Source organism: Balaenoptera physalus (genome assembly GCF_965194825.1).
Source record: "Balaenoptera physalus genome assembly, chromosome: 17".
NCBI classification, from domain to species: domain Eukaryota; kingdom Metazoa; phylum Chordata; class Mammalia; order Artiodactyla; family Balaenopteridae; genus Balaenoptera; species Balaenoptera physalus.
The window spans coordinates 32,139,486-32,146,009 of NC_138895.1; the positions used below are offsets into that span (position 1 = coordinate 32,139,486).

Genomic DNA, 6,524 nt, shown 5'->3' on the forward strand with positions numbered 1-6,524 from the left:
ACTGAAGAGAAGTAGGCAAAATGTTCTAAAAAAACATATCTTTGAGCTTATCTGATAATTTCTTAACTTGTATTTCTGAGAGCTGGACCTAATTTTATGCACACATGTAAAATATTGATATATATTGTCCCACTCTTGTGTGTAAAGATAGTGCAAATTTTCATACAAAAGTGGAGAGTTTAAAAGGGACTGTTTTCCCATACCCTGTTTAAATATATGTATGTGAGTATGTGTGTGTATGTTCATTCCAATTTTAAAGTTGAAAAATTATCCTGTTGCTCAATTCCAGTTCTAATTTATCTGTTCATCTACATTGCTTCTATTAGTGTTTCTTCAATTTTATGGATCAATTTTGATTACTCAGGTTAAATTAATATTTTTACTATAATAAAAGTGTATCCAAATAGAAGTATTTTATACCTGTTATATCAAAATCTGAAATTGTTTACTCTTTGGCTTAAAAAACACAACAGGACATCATTCTCTGACTGGTGGTAGTTAACAGAAATTCAGTCATACTAATTCAGGTTCAATATTAAGTTTAATATGTTTGAGCCTTGTATTCTGTCTTATTTTAATGTCAGTATATGCCACAATACCATTGCTTTCTATGTTCAAGTCTCAAAAGGGATGGGTTAAGATCTTTGGAGATGTTTTCCCCTGTGTTATTAAAGATTGCATGGCAGATTCTCTTTCTGTAAATTTTGTTTATAATTTTTTATATTGTAATATTATATTATACTATTGTTTATAATATTTTGTTTTAAGATTATACTTATTCTTTGTTAACATTTTTAGAAGACTGAAGATAAGCTAATCTTACCACACAGAAATAAGGGTTAACATCACACAATCATATCAATCCTTCCATCCTTTTTGATATTTACACAAATGTACACATTATTTTATTGTGTGTGTACTTCATAAAATATATTTCATCTATTTCTATTATATATTTCATAAAAACAATGAATGTATTTTCTAAATCTATATTTTAAAAGACATTTTTGTTTCCATATACTTTAAATAAAGATATCATGATCACTACAAATGAACTGTCATCATGTCTCCCTAAGACATACTTTTTCAATTAGCATAAATATCTTTCTATGTGAATCAATTTTTAGTTAGCATATAATTTTTACTGGCTGCTTAACTTCCATTGTATTTATGTGCCTTGATTTATTTAGGTATTTATATATCATTTGAAATTCAGATTGTTCTCCGTGCCTCACTATTATATAGTGCTTTGATACACATCCATTTTATATAGGTTTATAAATATTTTTTAAAGATTTTTTAAAAGTAGAATTAGAGAGTTGAAAAGTTTGCAAATTTTTATGGCTTTTGGTATAACTTGTCAATTGCACCTCAGATTATTTATACCAATTTGCTCTCTCACCAAAACTGAATAATATTTAAGGTAGGCTTGGATTTCCAATAAAAAAAAGGGATAATAATATCATAAATATGGTTAAATTTTTAAAGGTAAATGATTTATATTATTTTATAGGATGGTGATTTGGATAAGAACTACCTTTATAAATGAAGAGTGACCTTTTAAAAAAATAACAATATGTTTTATAGTATTTAAGTGAAGTAACTCGGCGGGGGGGGGTGGTGGTTGTGCTTTGTTACCTGCAATACAGAGCAAAGTGTTATTTTTAATTGGATGTCAACATTTGCCTGACTGAGAAACATAAATATTTGGAAAAAACATTGTGGTACATGTATGTAGAAAAATATACCATACCAAAAATCAATTCCTTTCTATGACTTAGTTACCTAGCTCTCTTTTTAAAAATCATTCTAAGTATGAAAACACTTATAAATTTGGAGTTGTGCCTTTTAAAATACAAGCTGGTAAACTATATTGGTGTGGTAAAAATCCTTGACCTATCTTTTACTAATTCCTAAGGTCCTAAGGAAATTCCCTGATGGGATCAAAGTTATTTGTATAGGTTTTGACCTAAATATATGGAAAACACCTTAGAGAGACTATGCTTAGCTCTGTCATTCTAAATAAGTTTCTTACCTAGGTATCACTGTGCCAGAATATTCATCAATAAAGAATAGTCACTTTCTGTTAACTGCTGTTTAACTTAACATTCTTCTTTAGGCAGGAAACATTAAGTCAGTAATACTGCTGTAGTTGATTTTATATTTGCCTAGTTTTTTATTATCTTAGGTCATAGTGAGTATATAAAAACATTTGATATAACAAACATGATGTATTAACCAACAGCAGATATAAGAATCTTTCTTATTTACATGAAAAAGCCCTTTTACATTACTTTTAATATTTTTCTTTTTAAATATAAAATATTTCAAACATAAAGGAAATACCATATTTTACGTTAAATACTTATAAGACTATTCCTTTTTTCTCTCATCAGGGGTATGAGCTAGAATAAAATTGCCTTATTGATTTAAGAGAGGGAACGCAAATGAATTATGTTCTCATCACACTAACAAATTTTGAAAAGCAAGAGAACAGTCTTTAATTGTGAGAAAATGTAATTAGGGACTTTCCTTGTGGTCCAGTGGTTAAGAATCCACCTTCCAATGCAGGGAATGTGGGTTCGATCCCTGGTCAGGGAACTAAGTTCCCACATGCCACGGGGCAACTAAGCCCATGCTACAATTACTGAGCCCACATGCTCTAGAGCCCATGCACCACTACTAGAGAGCCTGCACACCGCAACTAGAGAGAAACCTGCGTGCCACAAGGAAAGATCCTACATGCTGCAACTGAGACCCAAAGCAGCTAAATTAATTAATTAAAATGTAATTAACACATTTTCTACTTCATCAAAAATGGTGACAATATTTATTTATTTATTTATGCAGTCTTAGTATATACATACATATATACACAAATATATATGTATCTTAGTTATATTTATAACTATTTATATAATATATAACTAAATATAAATATATTTATATTGCTAAGAAGAACAATTTGGAGGCATGTATATCAGAATTCCTGTCTTGATAGAGATTAAATAGAAACCCCATTATATGGCTTCTCTCTTTTGACTAAGCCTGGAGACCCTCAAGTGTAGAAATTACTGGCAAACTGGAATGAACTTACTTGTTTAGTGTTGTCACTTGAATTACCTCTCTTTCAAGCAAAAGAAAGTTGAAAAACATTCATTTCCTCAGAGTAAGAGCACATAACTTTGTGTGTGTGTGTGTTTAGTTGCTTACTACAAGCTCCCTCACCACTTGATATGATCACAGAGGAGGAATGCATAAAAATGTGAAGGAGGGAACCAGTCCTCTCCCCTCTTCTATATGAGAGATCTATTGGGGAAAATCAGAGTGGAAGAGAATGACAATGATTCCCTGGAAATAAAATAAGATACAGAGATACAGCAAAGGGCCTAAGAATCTTGAAGTGGAGGACAAGAGTGTGAAGAGGATGGTGTGGTGGTAATGGGCTTCTTTTTTCATGGCAAGTGACTGATCCACTTTAGTAAAGAGTATGTTGTTTTGGGAAAAGTGATTGCACTCAGAGGAAGAGCTGAGAGCTGAAAGAGTGGTAAAACCAGAGCACAAGTGTGAGACATCTGTCAGCCTTCTGAGGATGAATCTTCAGGAGGGACTCCCTGTGACAGTGAGAAGCATTGTCTATATTCGACTAAACAGTTTGTGGTGCACTCACATTAGAACTGATCCCATCAGGTTGGGGTTCCTGAATTATTAAAAGAGATAGAAAAACCTCAACAATGAGATAATGGCCTTCCTGATAACAGAACATATTGATGCTCATTGACTGTATTTGCAAAGTTGATCACAGTAGTTATAGAGGAAAAAATGAATAAAGAATATTATAATTAGTAGGTGATGGATTGATAGCAACTTCTAAATTAAGGTTACTATATGAATAACAATTACTTGGGAAATAATGAGAGATCTGGCATTTAGGATCGGTTAGCAAATCTGACAAGTCTCTTTTCATCAGTCTCCTTGCCACATAAAGTCAATCTTCATATGTGTTTCAGTGTTGAACAAATTCATTTCTTGTAGCACAGTTTCTTATGAGAATAGATATATTCATAATTATTTATAGGTCTCATGTCACTGAGATATTCAATAAGGTCATTTAAAGAGAACTATGTTTTTTTCTGGTATTGTTGGCAGTCTTACAATGGTACTCCTCATCCTTTTCTCTCATTAGTTATAAGAAAAAAGAAAGTATACTTGTGTCTGCCTTGAAGTAGTAAAAGGTGGACAAATTCACCTGTTTGGTCAACAAAAGCCATATATATTCTAAGTTGTCATTACAATTCTAAGTTTAATTTGAAAATTCAGTTGTATTTCTCTAGGTCCAAAAGCAAATAGTGTAGGTTTTTCATTAAAAATCAAAGAAAAAAAAAGATGTACATAGAGTTAAACTAATTCTTTAATATTGGTTTGGAGTGTCATAGAAATCTGAGCAAAAGATAAAGTTTACATGTCATAGACTCCCCTTGTGAATGTGAACTAGAAGAACTTATATAATATGATCAGATAGGAATAAACATATGGTGATTAAGTAGGATTCTGCACACACTGATGACTTAATATTAAGAAATACCTTAACATATTTCATCATATCTATACATCAAAAGAGTGAAATCAACATTATCTCAATAGATACCAAATAGAGTGAGGCCATTAATAATCAGCAAGAAAAGCTCTAAAATGAAGCTACAAGTTTTTCCTTTTGTAAAAGAAATTAATATTTATGATTAAATTTCTGTTTGTCAAAGTTATGTCCCTCTCCAGTACCAGGAAGAAGAAGAATCTTAACAACTCCATTGGTAAATGGAAAAGGCACAGATTAAATCTGCATAACAAACCTTACTAAACAATCGGTGTTTATCATATTTTTCCTGGTCTCTGCTCACATTCCCATAACTTGTTTTCTCACCCAGAAGCCCCCAAATCCTTTCTTTTGATTTAGCCTAACATGATCTAAAAAGCCAAATTCTTACCACCATTTTGAGTTACTCATGTCTGGATACTCCCATGTATATTGATGATGCACATAGTAATGACTTTTGTTGATCATTTTCTTGTTAATCTCTCTTTGACCAGTCTAATTTACAAGGCTCTTGGAGAACCTAAAATGGGTGGAGGAAGAGATTTTTTTCTTCCCCTACATTAGCATCTTAATTACTAGTAGAACACTAGGAGTATTACCATTAAACTTGGGAATACCATAAGGACATTTACATTCTGCACAATGATTAACTTTACTCTGGAAACATTCTTTAATGTAGCAAACACACAAGGAGTCGGGGGGAGCAAATATTATAAACAAAAATTAAAATTATTTAAATTTGATGTGCTTAAAAGTAGAGAATAACTGGAACTACTAGGATTACTAAAAGTGTAGGTAAATTTAACACTATAAATAACTCAACAGTTTCCCCTAATAGTACCCAAAACAATTTAGAAACTATGATGAAAGAACAAGAATGTATATAATAATTTAATAAGAAAAGTTCAGTGTTTATATAGATTTAAAAATTGGACTGACTAGCATAAATTAGTAGTTGGTATATTTCTGCATTTATTTATATTTCTCAAAAGGAAGATTCAATAATTCTAAAAAATCAATTCTGTAGAGCTTTTATTTTTAATGTAATAAAAATAAAATTAAAACCACATTTTAATTAGCAAAGTGATTTTAAAATGTTTTTAGAATAAAATAGAAATAAGAATAGCTAAACCACAAACATATTCCTCCAAGTATGAAAATTAATATGAAACTAAAAGAAAAAAAATATTGTGACAGTGGCACAGAAGTAAACAGAACATTGGATTAGAGCAGGGAGTCTTGCAAACAATTGCAAGGCATATACAAACTTAAGTTTATCTGAAATCATTATTTCAAATCAGTGCAAGAAAGGATGCACCGGTCAATAAGTAGTGCTATGACAAGTACTTGGCGATAGATAGAGAGATGATAGATAGATAGATAGATAGATAGGTAGATAGATAGTTAGATAGATAGATAGGTAGATATAGATAGATAGATAGATAGATAGATAGATAGATAGATAGATAGATAGATGATAGATAGATAGATAGATAGATGATAGATAGATAGATAGATAGAAAGAAAGAAAAATAAGATAATATTTCCCAGAGTAAAGAATGCAGAAAATTGACTCAGGGACCCAAAACAAAATGGAGCCAGGAAGCCATGGCAAACCATGACATACTCTGTGTTCTCAAAGAACCACAGAATGAAGCCACATGAACTTATGATTCTGCCAAGTTTTCTGCTTGGAAACTTCCCAGTTGAAAAAGACAATAACAGCTAATCATCAAGGACTTGCAGTCAGGCTGTAAATGTCACCCACACTCCTTTGAGTTTCCCAAATCTCCTTTTTGTGGTTTTTGCCTTTAAAAAACCCTCAGCCCCCTTCTTCTCTCCAGAAGCATACATTTGGTTAGAGTTCATGGCTTTGTATCCCTGGTTTGCAAACCCTGTGAAAAATAAAATTTCCCTTTTGTTTCAAGAC

At 31.5% G+C, this 6,524-nt stretch overlaps 2 long non-coding RNA genes across 2 annotated transcripts in view; both read left to right on the forward strand.

Moving 5' to 3' along the window:
• Positions 1 to 6,524, forward strand: part of LOC309647096 — a 542,704-nt gene that overhangs the window by 51,031 nt on the left and 485,149 nt on the right. The window lies entirely within an intron of this gene.
• The window catches only part of LOC309647087, a 120,342-nt gene that overhangs the window by 9,524 nt on the left and 104,294 nt on the right, over positions 1 to 6,524 (forward strand). The window lies entirely within an intron of this gene.